This window comes from Ranitomeya variabilis, chromosome 8, assembly GCF_051348905.1.
Source record: "Ranitomeya variabilis isolate aRanVar5 chromosome 8, aRanVar5.hap1, whole genome shotgun sequence".
Classification (NCBI taxonomy): domain Eukaryota; kingdom Metazoa; phylum Chordata; class Amphibia; order Anura; family Dendrobatidae; genus Ranitomeya; species Ranitomeya variabilis.
Genome location: NC_135239.1, coordinates 176,972,080 through 176,989,316, shown reverse-complemented (window position 1 = coordinate 176,989,316; position 17,237 = coordinate 176,972,080). Strand labels below are relative to the sequence as shown.

General features: G+C 40.9%; 1 long non-coding RNA gene across 1 annotated transcript; it reads right to left on the bottom strand.

The window, feature by feature from the left end:
* Positions 1-10,231: 10,231 nt before the first annotated feature.
* On the bottom strand, positions 10,232-16,552 carry LOC143787447 (uncharacterized). Its single transcript, XR_013218370.1, has 2 exons — positions 16,201-16,552; positions 10,232-11,712 (listed from the first exon to the last, which is right to left on the bottom strand). It is a non-coding gene; the product is annotated as an uncharacterized LOC143787447 (long non-coding RNA).
* Positions 16,553-17,237: the final 685 nt, after the last annotated feature.

Below are 17,237 nucleotides of genomic sequence, written 5' to 3'. Positions count from 1 at the left end.
TGGTCCTGGTTCGTGCCTAATTTAAGCTAAGTCTTGCTTCTTTGTTTTTTGGGTTATTTGTTTGCTATCATTTTTGTCCAGCTTGTATTAAATGTGATTCCTGACCTTGCTGGAAGCTCTAGGGGGCTGGTGTTCTCCCCCCGGGCCGTTAGACGGTTCGGGGGTTCTTGAATTTCCAGTGTGGATATTTTTGATAGGATTTTTTGCTGACCATATAAGTTATCTTTCTATATTCTGCTATTAGCTAGTGGGCCTCTCTTTGCTAAATTCCTAGCTCATTCTTATGTTTGTCTTTTCCTCTTACCTCACCGTTATTATTTGTGGGGGGCTTCTATCCAACTTTTTGGGGTATTTCCTCTGGAGGCAAGAAAGGTCTTTCTTTTCCCTTCTAGGGGTAGTTAGCTCTCCGGCTGGCGCGAGACGTCTAGGATCAACGTAGGAACGTTCCCCGGCTGCTGGTATTTGTGGTGCTAGGATTAGTTATATGGTCAGCCCAGTTACCACTGCCCTATGAGCTGGTTTTCTGTATTTACTGACTTAGCATTATTCCTGAGACCCTCTGCCATTGGGGTCATAACACTCTACCTGCTCACTATTCATCTGTCTCACCAACAATGGCACCGAGCCGATCTGCATGAGGTATACTCTTCCATTGCTCTGCCTCTTCTGAGGGTAGGGCTTCTTCAGGCTGACCTGCCCGCTTTGTGCAAGTCCACGTCTGTTCTCCAGTCACTCACAGCAATGGTCAAGGTTTCATCTTCTTTCGTCGAGCCCATCTGGGGCAGGCACCGCTCACAATGGGACATATTCTCCAGGCATACTATCTCTTTTGCGCCATTTTGCTCCATGGATGCCCACGACGAGCAGAGCGCCCTCTGATTTTAGCGGCTTTGGCCGCCATCTTAGGTCCCTCGACAATCGCCATCTAAGCTTTTTCAGGGGTTCCTCCACTTTCTGTAAGTGAGGACTCTTGATCCTGCTGACTACGCCAAGTTGTAAGGTGTGCAGGGTCATGGGTGAGGTGCTTCTGTGTTCCCACACTGCGGCACCCCACCAGTAAATAATGTCCCATCTCCCTTGTGCATTGTGTGAATTGAATTACACTCACGGTTTTGCTGGAAGTCATCGCTGACTCCACCCTTCTGGATCCTGGATCAGCCGCACATCGAACAGGAGACACTGAACCTTTTCAATCAAATGAACTTTACCGAACAGCCCAATCTCCATCTTAGCTACAGCACAATACGATGTTACAGTCACGTCTTTTTCAGCCTGAGTAATCCCATTCTGGTCTGACACCCCTGACCCCTGAGATACTCTGTCCGGCTCCGCAGCTTTCATGGGTTCCGACCCGCCTTTCTGACACAGTTCTCTGTCTGGCTTCGCCTTCTGGAAAGTGAATAAGGAATTCTCTTCACTACCTAATTCAGGCCATAGACCCCGAACGTCCTGAGAAGGTCCGCTAAAGTTAGTGGTGGCCGTCTAATCTCTTATCTCTGCCTGACTTGATCCAGGAAGTGTTTCCCCTTATAACTATCCTTGCCCCTCCCAAACTCGGGCTGTTCCTGAATACTTTAACTCTTCCTATGCTATACTATTTCTTGTTTCTGCTGTTTCCACTGCACTTCTCGATTCCTTTCTATGCCTATATCTATTGCTTTATCCTATTTCTATACTTGTGTCCTAATTTCCTATACTTATACTTTCCCTATACTTAATACATTAACGCATTATCACGGTACATTTAAGTCATACACAACAATAGTATTTAAACATTCTATAGCATTATTCACATTACAACAAAAAGCGCATTCGGCGCATTCGTTTTTATACGAAGGGAAGAAGAGCAGACTTGTCCTGACATACTCTTACGTCCCCCCAAAGTTTTGAGCCTGTATGCATCCTAATTCATTTATACAGTGTTTCAGAGCCACACAGAATCATTATCAAACTGGTAAAGTCTCCTCCAGAGGTTTAATGGAGGTTTCTCACCACTGAGGCTCAACATGTTTGTATTATGAAAATATTATTTTTACTAAATATATTATTTTGAAAATGGCTAATTAGCCTCTAAAGAAATAGTCTTTAGCTGCTTGCATTGGATAAGAGAGAAGAAGAAGGAATCGCACTGAGCAGAACATTACGATAAGACAAGAGACTGCTTTATACCCACTAGAAGGTCATGTATTTAACTAACTGAGTCCCTTCCGCTGCCGGCAAATAGTTAATTTTCTGTTCCTATGAAAACAAAGGATAGAATTAAAGTGCATATTTCACACCAAGCATTGCCTAATCACTTTGGCTTATGCAGTCTAGACTCACTTGTTGGGTTTTGACTAACAGAACATTATCTGGTGTCTAAGCTTCAGCTTCTGGAATGATAACAAATCTTAGATATTAAGGACTTGTGTCTGCTATGGGTTTGACAACATTTGTAATATATGACCGTAGAGGCTCGTTACACGCTATGGTCCATGTCGTACGCTATGATAATACATTATTAGATATGATTATTATTGTATAAACAGGGGACATTCATTTGATCCCTGACCGTCATTACATATAAGCTAACATGTTAAATTGGCATCAGATGTCTATACAATCTGCAGTGGTAATTACACGTGTAATGTCAGATCTTTTCCTCCTTGTGCCTCCTTGATCCATAGGGGGATTTCATTAAAGGGGTTTCCCCTTTCAGAAACTCTTTAGTTCTAAAAAAACCAAAGCAAATTACACTATGTGGAGTGGGCATGGTTTGATACATACACACACTCAGCTTTATATATATAGATTTCCAGGTTCAGCACTGAGTCTCTGGCTCTGCTCCTGATGTCCGGTATGATGTCACGTTGGAATTGATTGGCTGCTGAACTATCGACATGACTTCAGCACGGCAGCCATTACCAGACACCGGTAGCAGAACCAGAAACTCAGCTCTGTACATGGGGATTATAAATAAAGTACACAGGGGGGTTATAATTGGTGATAAAGATTTTCTGAAAGGGTGCACTTTTTTTCAACAAGGCTACAGTACAAAAGTCACAATTTTTTGCGCACTGTGTAGCTGAGCTAAAAAAAAATTGCAGCATTGGATTTTTTACACCAACTCTGATAACTTTTTGAAAAGTCGATATGGCTTAGCGGGAGGGGAATGGTCTATAGCAGCCCAACAGCTTTGCTCTAAGATAATTAATTAATTAAGGGTATGGGTCCATGGGCCGGTTTACATCTGGATTAGCTGCGGATTGAACGCTGCATACAACCGCAGTGTTCAACCCGCAGCGTCCAGATGTTACAGCATAGTGGAGGGGATGTTATGAAATCCCGTCTCCACTATGTGTGCGAACATGCCCTGCGTTTACAGACATGCGGCACATCTTTTTAGAACGCTGCATGTCTGTTTACCTTGCGGATCGTTCCGCCGCTGCAAGGTAAATCACAGGGCCCTATGCATAGGGTGTGGAGATTCCGGATGTGTGTAATGAACACATCCGGAATCACCGCACGTTCAGAAGGGGGCGGCGCTTTGGGCGGAGCGGGTTTTCCGCTCTGTCCAAAGCGCAGTAAATCCGGACAGTGGACACATACCATAAGAGGCTCTTACTCCAGCAGTCTCTGTATCAAGTCTGGTGTTTTATATTGGTTATATAAAACATTCGTTATTTTCCATGTTTTTTTCAAGTACCATAATAAAACCTAAAATGGCAGAAATAAATGCCACATGTAGAACATGTTGCATAAAAAAAAGTAATACAAAATTCGGCAAATTATTTAAAATAAAAGCTTGTTCTATGTAGTGTGTTTAAAAATGCATAATCCCAAAATGGTCTATAGCGAGCCAAGGGATACACCAGACTCGTCTCTGATTACTAGGTCTTTAAACTTTGTTTTATCACATTCCCTAGGCTCACATTCTAAAACCATAGACCTCAATGGGAACCGATAAGTCAGAATAGAAGCCACATGAGTGAGAAGAGGAGCGCCGCTGGAAACTGGAGAACATGGCGATTGGAAAGTATATTAACACACTGTTGCAACTAAATTATACACATTTACACAGGTTGAGCTAATAATAAAATTATTGGAAGTGCTTGTTTAATATTTGGGAGTGCACAGCTCCTTTGCCTCTTGGCTTCTTGTTTGCCAGTGACAGTGCACTCTTGAAGAGAGGGTGAACTCCTGTCTATCTACTTGTTTATGGCTCAGGTGATTCCTCCTGTCTAGCATTCTTAGTACACAATTTTTACTAAATCTTTTTGCAGCTATCACTGTATCCTAAATTCAATCAAACCTCCTTTACAACTGGATCTGATCCATTGCGTATTGTTCACATTGTTCAAGACCTCTTTTATTAATATCAAGGAATTGCCAGACTGTCATTTTTCATTTTGGCATATTGCGATAAATGGATTTGTTATGTAAGTCATACTTTCTTCTTGGCTGTACGGTCAGTAGTACTATGTTCTCATTGCTAAATTATAGATCAGAGGTTTGGCACAAAGTGCTGAAAATCAAGTACGTGCAGAAACATCAGATGTAATCAATATAAATGTTATATTTACATTCATTTTAATGACTTCTACATTCTGGAAAGAGATTGTCCCTGGACAAACTATGGACCATTGTTAATTTGTCTGTATGTATCAAGCGACACCAGGCTGTTAAGGAAAAGTAATAATGTTTAGTAACATCATCCAGTGATTACAGCTAATTAATAGAATGGTACACTGTAAAAAAAAAAGTGAGTACATAGAAAAATTATAACATTTGTTAAACATTCTGTAAACAATCATGAAATAGAAAATGTGCGTCCACCAAAACCACATCTCTTACCACATATTTGCCAGTTTATTTTTATCTTACGTGTATAACACCCTCTCAGTACTGGATTTGATACCAGATTTCGCAATACAAACCTCAATCATTATTAAATGGATCTCATCGACCCTATAAAAATTCTGTATGTTTACTAAACCTGGGTCAGAATGGTTGTATAATCCTTGATAAAAGTTTTCACACCTAATATTGATGAGAGCTTTACGGAAGTCCAGTTCAAGAGGAACTGGTAGAATTCTCATTTTGATAAATACAGCCAGTCTAGATTTTCAAAGTAAGTACACCAGCCTCATCAGGTCTAAGAGAGCTTTTCCCCCTTTTTTTTTTTCCAAAAAGCATGCCGTTTGCATTGTGAGCCCCTTCAAGGCTTACTTTTGCCGTAAATATTAGAGTACCGCCAAAATGTTTGTTTTAAAGACTACTGTATGCCTATACCTACCATTGACTTCGGCACTGGTATACTTTTTTGCAGGATTCTATTTTATTAATCCACTCTTTCCAGCTCCATTACATATTTGCAGAGCCAATGGCTTACCACATCTTTGCACTTTTATGAGTCCTGATGGTATCACAAGATGGATAAGTAACTGCCTGTGTTTCTCAGCATTGAGGACACCATTAATCCTGACCAAATCTCTAACTCGATTTCTGGACATGAAGCCCTAATCACGCAAAGACACCATGCTTCTCTGTTGCCTGCAGACTTTCATTTTTCTATTGCTCTCCAGCCCTTCAATTCTTCCATAAACACCACTTTTGGCCAGATATCCCTGAACAGAAGATTGCTGTAGCTGGATCCCACTGGTTGCTGCCAGTTCTGAACTGATGGCACTGCTGGACATTTTCCAATTTTGAAGAGAAGTAAGCATAGTGTGTCTTTCATCTGATGCACTAAGTTTTCTTGGCTGACCACTGCATCTCTGGTTTTCAACATTGCCATTGCTTGTCAACGTTGCCATTGCTTGGTGTCCTCAATGTGGAGAAGAACAGGCAGATTCTTATCCATCATGTAATAGCATCAGGGGGGCGGCTGACTGACTCCAAATTTATTCTGCAGCAGAACAATAATCCAAAACATGGGTCAGTTTGATCTCAGACTTGGATAAAAAATGGACATGTCTCCTTATTTTTTTTGTGAACTTGAAGTCTGCAAAGGAACAGGGACATGTGAACAGCTCCATAGATTATAATGGCTACATGTTCCGTGAAAAACACAAATAGAATATGTATCTGAAAAACAGACGTCTGTCTGAGGCCTAATGGTTAGATGTGGGGGATTACCAAAAAAAATCCCCAGTGCTATAGCTATACATGGAAGATGATGGCATCCATTTATAAATAGAGTTGCTGGAGATCCCTTTAAAAAAACAAAATTAGGAAATTATCCAGCCCAAGGAGAATAAAGAATGACTAATATTCACTTTCCTTCCTGAGCAAGTGTATTTGACAACTCCTGCCTGGCTGTGACACCCTAGCAAATAATGTGCAACCGCTCCCTTCAAAAACTAGACGTCAATGTGCAAATGTAAAACAATTAGATGCCAGTCGTAGACTTTAATGGTCTTTATTAAATGTGATGGTGAGCTGTAACAAAATAGACGGCTGAAATGCTTCATCATGTCCTAGATATTTGTCACTATACCTTGTTGTCCAACTCTTCATCCTTCAATCGAATAATCCACTCTTCTCTCTCCGCCATCGCCTCTCATCTTTACCTCCATCGGTACCAGTAAGGGAATAGTCAGACTGAGACGGTCGTATAAATGGGAGCAAGACCGGGACAAGTGCCCGGACTGGCAGGCAGCTCTCCTCACCCAAGCGTGACAGCTGCATAAAAATACATAAGCTAACACTCTCGGGTGGGGAGAGCCGCCGGCCAGTCTGGGCACTGCGTTCCGATCTCACCCCAATTTATACGGCCTCCTGTCTGCGCCCTTAGCGTACTTTATATACATTCACTATTAATAAGAATCTAAGTATTTATATCAGATCTGTGACAAAGTGCACCTTCATCCTCCCTAATTTACTTTTTTTTGCAATTAAATTTACTTATTAAGTTTGATTCAATAAATATATTTTTTTTTTTACAGTTTTCAAGACTTATGGTTCCCGACGTGCAAAAAGAACATTTACATTGTTAACTACCAGTGGATACAAATATGTCCTGGTCATACAGGTTCAGGAGATCCGGTTTTCATCCAGTGTTAGTCTTTGATTTATCAATTTATCATTCGTTCAAGAAAATATTTTTTTTTCCAGTCTTCTGCTTCCTATTAAAGGGGTTGTCTGACCATAGGGTACAAGTCTGCAGTCACTCTATGTGACTGCAGACTTGTGAATTCTCACGTTGCGCACACTGTGCCTTGTGAGGATTCTTGGTTGTCGGCATCAGGAGCGGAGTATGAGATTTGCATATTTCTGGTCACATTCTGACTAGACGTGTCCAGCCTCACGCTATGCACTTGCATTAGGCCAGGCCATGCACGTCTAGTCGGCATGTGAGCACATGTATGCAAATCACATACTTGCGGTCACATGACTGGCACTTCCGGCGCACATAGAGTGAAGGCAGATTCGTAGCCTTAGGCTGGACAACCCCTTTATACAGTAAAAAGGGACAGCACTAGGATGCAACACGGATTACGCTCTTGTCTTGTCCGAGATTTTTCGCAAATCCTTTGACTTGAGTGGGTTACTTTATTCCGTGATTTGGGTAAAAAACCGACAAATCTTAAACTTTTTTTCTGTGGATTCTCAGTCCAGTAACAGAACACAGACATGTGAACAGCCCCATAGACGGATGGCACGTGATCTACACGAGAGGCACCGATATCTGAACCAGATCTTGGGGTATGTACCAATGTAGCAAAATGCCGCCACTATTTTTCCGAACTTTTGGATTGTAAAAAGTGATGTTCTCCATATAAATTGACAAACTTTGGATTTCAAATCTGCAGAACCAGTCAACTTAGGCTGTGCATAAGCTCCAAAGAAGGTGGATAAGATTTTTGGAGGAGATCTCATTCAAAAAGCTGCTACTGTAACATTCAGCAATTTTCCTGGAAAATATGCCATGCACCATTTTTTTTAACCCCGTTCCGAAATTTGCAACGTTACTTTTTTTTCTAATTTCATTAATGTAAAATATCCTCCGTGACAGATCAGGCCAACCGCTCTGCAGAAATAAATGTATGTTGTTTATGGCAAGGCACATATATTTTGAGGGGGTTTTCAACCACAAGAAAGAAGTTGAAATAGTAAATTTATTGTAACGCTTCATTCGGTCGTTTCTTCCATGATGCCAAATGGACGATGTTCCAACAAACAATAATACTTAGTTCTAGGCATCTGATTGACGAAGTAGTTAAACTATTTCTCGTTGAAACCTTCTCCCACAACTAGCGCTAGAGTTTCTTCTTCCATGGGAATGAATGTTTATTGAATCTCTGCGCAGTGCAGCGAGGGCCACTGCTGAGTCCGCAGAATTCCTTGGCTTACTTGTCCGACGCTGGGCAGATAGACAAAATACTATGCCGACAACAGTAAGCAAAACGATGTGTTCGGATCTCGCCAGAGAGACAACAGTAATATACCGCAGAGTAGTAATAACAATTAAAAGGGTTTCCACTTTTAGAAAAATGGACCCCAAACATGTGAAATACCAAAATCAAAAAGTACTCACCTTCCCCAGGTCCTCCGCCGCAACTCCAGTCTTAGTGTTTTTTGGGAGTAACAGTCACATCACTGCTGCAGCCAATCACTGAGCTCAGCTACTCAATGAGCCACTGAATTCAGTGATGTGACCTATTGACATGTCGTCAACGCTGCAGCCAAAACAATGAGACTGGAGCAGCGACGGAGGACCAGGGAGGGCAAGTACTGTCCGATTTTGTTATTGTACATAATAAGAAACATTTGCGATCCTCTTTTCTAAGAGTAGAAAGCCCCTTTTTGTATATAATACATTTGAGTGAATCAAGGAAGAAAGAGTTCCTGTGTAACCACAATCAATTGCTTAGACGGCAAATCACAGACATAAGATTTACGCTAATTCTATTTGGCAAAAAAACTAAGATATTAATTTTTTTTTTACTAATTAAAGTGGATCCATCAATGGATTTTAGAATAAACACAGCATACATTATCAAATGGAGATCTTAGACCAAATGAGGCTGGAATACTTACTTTGAAAATCCTCTATTATCTATCTACAGTTTTATAAGTTATTTACATTTACTGTATCCTGACGCTGCGATAATTAGTTGACTGTTGATCCCGCCAGTAGTGATGAGCGAACATGCTTATCCGGGCATGCTCAGATGTTAGCCAAGGATCTTCGGCGTGCTCGTATACTATGTTTGAGTCCCCTGGACGCATGATTTGCTGCCGTTAGACAGCCTTGACACATCTTTGGAGTCCCTAACCAATAGGCAATCCCTGCATGTGTTCAGGCTGTCTAACAGCCACAAATCATGCAACTACGAGGACTTGAACATAATATAAGAGTACGCCCAAGATACCCGGATAATACCCGAGCATGCGCACATAAGACATTATCCGAGAACTTCCGCTCATCACTACCTGCCACCATTATACAAGTGACCTCTACCAATTAACAGGGGCAAAACTATAGGGGATGCAGAGGTTATAGTTGGAGCCTAGTGAGTCCAAAAGGCCAATATGAGAACGCTAAAGACCCATCATAGTTAGCTCCCTAATGGAGATTACCAATCACTAGAACAGATTAAAGTCCACTCTGAATTTCTTGTAGAGATTGATCAACTCCACATGATCTTTCCCTCCTCCCACACACTGAACCACATCAAGAAGTGTTTCCACCTTCCACCTAGGAAATGAAGCAACTGAGCCGTTTTAATTAGCCTGTTCAGATATGGGAGCAGCCAGACCTGCCCATCTCTTCTGACTGCTCCTAAAATCCAGGACCAATACTGCCCTAATAAAAAAACTTTTCAGCACGAACTGTACTTGAGCCTGCTCTTCAGACATACCTGTCAATCACTAGTAGCACCGCCCACAGTTTTCATATACATATAAACACCAGTCATTTCCATGAATAATATACAAGTTACACTGAATCTTTTCCAATTAACCTATATATCACTCTGCTCAGCTTTTTCTCTATAACGTGCTGTCCAAAGATACGACAAAATGTACAATGTGATGGGTTCCCATTAACGCACCAGATATTTATCACTAACTTAGACAGAATTTTTTTATTTATTTTTTAATACTAATATATATTTGAGAAACGTTTTATATTTTTGTCTCCTTTAACATCATGAAGTTTTCCAGGAGATGAAAGTTAGTTTTTTGGTCTGTTTATTATTAAATGCAAATTAATGGGGGGAAAAAAACAAACAAAAATAGAAAAACATTTTTCAAAGATTCTAGGAAAATAATTGTGTTTAATTTCATATCATATACAGTACAAGTTGCTGAAAGAAACAAAATAGCACAATTAATATTAATTTCAGCCAAAACCAAAATGAATACTGGCACTCTCAGTATCGTTATTCCCAATTACACAGCAGTGCTTTGTAATAACAGCAAAGAGTAAAACAAACAATGTGTAAATCATACAGAGAAAAAGAAAATTGCAGCACTCACCGGTCAAAAAAAGAATTCCACAATTTTATTTCAAAAGAATTAAAAAGCAGGGATGTAAAACACTGGAAAGGATGGACAATAGCCGATTAATGCTAGGTCACCAGAAGAAGCACTTACCTAGGGCGAAACGGCTGATGTCCATACTTTGCAGTGATTTCCCACTGTCTTTAAAAAATTTTAAATAAAATTGAGAATTTTTTTTATGACCAATGAGTGCTAAAATCTTCTTTTTCTCTGTATGGTTAAATATTAATTTGGATTTACTAATAGGTTTCAGAAACTTTTTGACAAGGAGTGTGGTTTGGTACAAAACGGCATGGTTTGGAGGAATACAAGTGACACCATGTACCAAATTGTGGCAAAATTTATGGTCTAAACAAGCCAACCATTATGGGCTGTAAAGTTAGACAAAAGTGTCTAAAGATACACTAAAGTTATCATTCAGCGTGTGATAAAGTAGGCGCATTGACAGATGGTGTAGTGTAGGAGCCTGATTCCTCAAAACAGGCAATACGGGAGCGAACTGGAGTCAAACGCTCCTGCAAAAGGGTACACGCCTCTTGATGAATCTAGAGCGTCTGACGACTGGAACGCGCCTATGTTTTCTATGCCGGAAATTTTACTCCAGTCAGCTACTAGAGTAAGATTTCTGGAATAGGGAACGTCACAGTTTGCCAAGAATTAGACTGGCTGTGGCATCAAGCCCCCGCCTCACCCATGTCCTACCACAGCTGCGCCCATTTCTGTATAACTGGAAGAAATTCATGTGATGATGCTAACAATAGCAAAATTTAGATACCTAAATTTTGCGAATTTTTAAAGCTTTTGCTCCAGAATTCTGGTGAGAAAACCTTGATTACGGTAATTGGGCCTTAAGTTTGAAAAATAGTGGACGGGATTTGTAAATCTGCTCCGTTGTTTTCTTCCTTCAAGAATACAGATGTGCCCATCCACTAGATGCCTACATCTCAACATCAAGTTCAGTATTCCACCAGATACACCATGTGCTTGTTTGCTCTTTCTACGAAATCTGATACTTTTAATAACCTTATATTTTATCTTTCCTCATTTTTCAGTTATTAGTTAACACTTATATGGTCCATAGACATACATATGGTCCCGTCCATGTTAGCACCATTGTGCTGATTTCTAATCAGTCCTTATGAATTGATATTGAAAAAGAACCGGATTGCATCTTCATCTTCAATCTGATCTTCACACGCATAATACAGGGTCATTTTTATTTCTCTATAAGGAATTAAAGAAATATGAAATTATTAGAAATACAAATACTACTAGGAAGAAAAAAAAGAATTTGCCTTACATAGGGTATGAACAGAACTTGCTCTGTCACACTCATATCTTGGAGTTTCTGATAGAAAGTTCCCTGTTTGAGAATCTTGAGAAACATAAAGGGGATCTGTCACCAGATTTCACAGCACATTTACATTATTACATAGATATCATAGGTTTGATGAGGCTGGTGTACTTACTGTGAAAATCTGTGTTAGAATTGCTCATCAGGACTAAGAAATGTATTTAATAATGCCATAGTTTACATTCTGGGTGCTGATAACAGATCCTCTTTAAATAGTTAGTTATTAGTTATGCCCTACATAGCGCTTCCTTATACCGTGGGGAAAATAAGTATTTGATACACTGTCGATTTTGCAAGTTTTCCCACCTACCAAGGTACACTTCAACTGTGACAGGCAGAATCTAAAAATAAAAACGAGAAAATCACATTGTATGATTTTTACATAATTAATTTGCATTTTATTGCATGAAATAAGTATTTGATCACCTACTAACCAGCAAGAATTCTGTCTCTCACTGACCTGTTAGTTTTTCTTTAAGAAACCCTCCTACTCTGCACTCATTACCTGTATTAATTGCACCTGTTTGAACTCGTTACCTGTATAAAAGACACCTGTCCACACACTCAATCACACTCCAACCTCTCCACCATGGCCAAGAACAAAGAGCTGTTTAAGGACACCAGGGACAAAATTGTAGACCTGCACAAGGCTGGGATGGGCTACAGGACACTAGGCAAGCAGCTTGGTGAGAAAGCAACAACTGTTGTCACAATTATTAGAAAATGGAAGAAACACAAGATGATTGTCAATCTTCATTGGTCTGGGGCTCCATGCAAGATCACGCCTCGTGGGGTAAGGATGATTCTAAGAAAAGTCAGGAATCAGCCCAGAACTACACGGGAGGACTTGGTCAATGACCTGAAGAGAACTGGGACCACAGTCTCAAATATTAGTTAGTAACACACTACGCCTTCATGTATTAAAATCACGCAGGGCACGCAAGGTCCCCATTGTCACGCTGCTGCAATGCAGGTAGGGGAAAGCTCCACTAGTAGATGGCAATAGAGAGGAAGGAGAGCTGCACCTAGACAAAGCAGGCCTGCCGTGCAGCATTGAGGCTATCACCAGGATGCAGCAGAGAACAAACCGGGTCAAGCAACAACCTGTAGTGGGGTACCAAATGGAATAAACTAACTCAGAGTCCAAGACATGCCGAGAAGATCAGTAATGGTCAGGAGCGGATAAGCCAAAGACAAGAGACAGAAGCAGGTCAGGATACTAGCCAAGTCAAAACCAGGGAGTCAACACATAAAAGGGAAACACTGAGTCAGGATGGGAATGGGGAAAACAGAGACACGGGTTCAGGCAGCTAACGCAGCAGGACAGATCACAGCAATCAGAGTCAGCTACAGCAGCCGTAGGCAAAAACTATAACTGACATGGCCTGCAGGAAGCATCAGTGATAAATAGCCAACCTGAACCCAACTGAGGCTGAGAAAGGTTAACCCCTGACATGACCAGACCAGGAAAACAGGACCCAAAACCTGGTCTGGATCATGACACCCATGCTCACGCCAGAACATCTCCAGGCCTGTTTGACGTTTGCCAATGACCATCTGGATGAACCAAGAGGAGGCATGGGTGAAGGTCATGTGGTCAGATGAGACCAGAATAGAACTTTTTGGTATCAACCCCACTCGTCGTGTTTGGAGAAAGAAGAAGAATGAGTTCAACCTCTAGAACACCAGCCCAATCGTGAAGCATGGTGGGGGAAACTTCATACTTTGGGGGTGCTTTTCTGTAAAGGGAACCAGACGACTGCACCGTATTGAATGGACGATGGATGGGGTCATGTATTGCAAAATCTTGGAATACAAAATCCTGCCCTGAGTAAGAGCATTTAAGATGGGTCGTGGCTGGGTCTTCTAGCATGACAATGACCCCAACACACAGCCAGGGCAACTAAGGAGTGGCTCTGCAAGAAGCATTTCAAGGTCCTGGAGTGGCCTAGCCAGTCTACAAATCTGAACCTAATAGAAAATCTTTGAAGGGAGCTGAAACTCAATTTTGCCCTGTGACAGCCCCGAAAACTGAAAGATCTGGAGAAGATCTGTATGGAGGAGTGGGCCAAAATCCCTCCTGCAGTGTGGGCAAACTTGGTCAAGAACAACAGGAAACATCTGACCTCTGTAACTGCAAACAAAAGTTTCTGTACCAAATATTAAGTTCTGTTTTTCTATTGTATCAAATACTTATTTCATTCAAATTAATTATGCAAAAATCATATAATGTGATTTTCAGTTTCTTTTTTTTTAAATTCTGCCTCTCACAGTCAGGGCCGACCCGAGAGATTAAGGCGCCCTAGGCGAAACTATTTTGTTGCGCCCCTACTACTTTTAACATACCTCCCAACTTTTGAAGATGGGAAAGAGCGGCAAATTTTAGGCCACGCCTCTGACCACACCCATTCATAACTAGCCACACCCATATCCACATCCCAGCCACACCCATTTAGCACTGCTGATCACACTGTTTCATAAAGAATAATTATAAACAAAAAAATATGGCCACACAGTGCTCTATACTGTATAATGGCCACACATGATGCTCCATACTGTATAATGGCCACACATGATGCTCCATACTGTATAATGGCCACACATGATGCTCCATACTGTATAATGACCACACATGATGCTCCATACTGTATATTGGCCGCACATGATACTTCGTACCTTATAATGGCCACACATAGCTACTCCTACACACGCGGCTGCGCTCCGTACACACGCGCTCCGCTCCCTACACCTCGTACACAGGCGGCTCCGCTCCGTACACCTCGTACACATTTAGCTCTGCTCCATACACCTCATATACACACGACTCCGCTCCATACACCTCATACACACGGCTCCACTCCGTACACCTCATACACACACGGCTCCGCTCCATACACCTCATACACATTCAGCTCCGCTCCATACACCTTTTGCCTTTTGAAAAGATTTTTTATAATTTTTTCTATTTTTTCTCTGGCGCCCCTTAGGGTCGGCGCCCTAGGCGGCCGCCTAGTTCGCCTATACGTTCGGGCCGGCCCTGCTCACAGTTGAAGTGTACCTACATCAAAAATTACAAACCTCTCCATTCTTTGTAGATGGGAAAACTTGCAAAATTGGCAGTGTATCAAATACTTATTTTCCCCACTGTACATATGTATTGTATTGTATCTTAGACTTCATGCACATGACAAAGCTAAGTACATGAAGATTATATGAAGCCACATACAGTCTATGTGTCTCTGATGTAAGTGCCTCCATACACATTAGGGAAGGCTGAGCACCTATCTTGGCGTGACCTCATAATTATCTAAAGTATAAGAGCCTCTCAACTCTACCTCGACAGATGATGTTAGGAAACTAATGACATTGATGTGTAGGCAATTCATAAGTTTCAGGATACCTAAAGTATGCTGAACTTTCATTGAGGACATGCCAAAACTCTAATGGTGCATTGATTTGCCTCATTTCCCTATGTAGCACCACCCCTACGTGCTAGATTCACATGTTATTATTGCTGATAAGTCATCGGTACCCTCTGTGAAGTCTTGCACTTGCTCCTTTTCCAGTTGTACCAAACATGTGGGCAATGTATGGTTAGTACATCAATGATGCCTTGGACCTTGGAAGAGGGAACGATGTATGTACCAAGTACATGAGCAAGAATGACGGATGATGCCTGTGAAGTTGCAGTGTCATTCAGATGTCAGTCTACCACCCCATGAACAAATGTCTTATTGTACAATCTTTTAAAGAAAGCCAATCTTTTATTTACTGAATTATCCTCTATACCTTGCAACCTTATGAATTTTTTGTTATATACATCATTATTTTATTTTGTTTCCTTCTTTCACAAAGATTAGTCTTCAGTGTTGTTTCAATGGTGAATTCATGGTCCTTTAGAAGCTGCTTTCAACTGCTGCTCAGCCAAGTTCCCTAAACTATGTTTTAACAATACTTCAATGTTTGCGCTTATCTGCGCCATACCACATAACCCCAAAATTAGACAGAGAAATTACCCTACACATGTAATGCATGACTCTTTGCTGAGCAGCAGTTAAAAGCAGCTTCTAAAGGATCATGAACTGTGAATTGAAACAGCAGTGCAACATAGTTTTTGGGAGAGGAGAAAGCAAAATATGGAAAAAACATATATAACAAAAATCTAAAAATGATTCTGTTCTGCTGGTGTTATTATACTGACGGGTTTGGGTGAAGGATAAAAGGGGAAGGGTGATTAGAGTAGTGAATGACTTATAAGACTCCTTACTCACGTCACTATCCACAAGGAGAAACATTACCCCTTATAGCAAGAAGTAACAAACAGTTAATGAAATGCAAATTTGTGGGTTCAAACACACCTCTAAACACATCCACCCGCTTACTCCTTCTTGATCACTTTACGTTTGCTTGTCTTCAACTGATCTTTGTTTTTCTTGGTTTTATCAGGTCTTGGCTCTTTTCCACTAGGCAGGGAAGCATAGGAAGTCGCTGCCATTGATGCATATATTATCAGTCCTTGATATCCCCCCAAAATCAGGCAGATTGGCTGTGCCACCACAAAGAGGCAGAATACATTGAGAGAGGCAGCCGTTCCCAGCTCCAACCTGTTCCCTCGACTCTCCCAGGACAACACGGCAAAATAGATCAGAGCTATGGCCGGGTAGAAGAGCTGTTCATCCATGTTCAAGAGCAGCAAGAGGAGCGAAGGGTAAAGTCTAAAGGTTTAAGCTTTAGGTAAAGGTGCGACAAGAAAGTTTAACTCTTCATCAACCACAAATAAGTAGCAATTAGGAATGATCGGAATGATTTTTGTAGGTCTTTTCACTTTTTAAGTTCCCACCATGAGTTTTTGATGAGTTTTTGACGACTTTTTGACGCTGTTTATTTTCATGCACAAAAATGCAACATCTCTTAGTTCTAGCAAAGTGTATGGGTTTTGTAGAAATCTCATGCCCACTTGGCTGTTTTTTAACACTGCAGAAATTGCTATTTTAAATCTGAAACACGTCAATTTCACAGGCGGTAAATATGCATTTTATTTGTTGATTTTTTTTTTCCATAAACTTGAATGGGGTAAGAAAAATCTGCAGGTAAAAAATTCATGTGCGTTTGTTCTGCACTAAATGTAGTTCGCACAATAGCACATAAAGTTTTAGCAAAAGCAAATACCAGGAAGTATCAAAAACAAAGTACAGTAGTTTTATTTAAAGCATGACGTAGCAAAAAGAGACAAAAGCCGCAGCAGAAAAAACACAACAAAAATGCATATAAAAAAGGCACTCAAAAACTCAACGAAAAAAACCTCAAGTAACTTAATTTAGCTAATAGGTGCAGAAAATCTGCAACGTCAAAAGTCACCAAATATTTTCATGGGAACATCATGGGGTCTGATTCA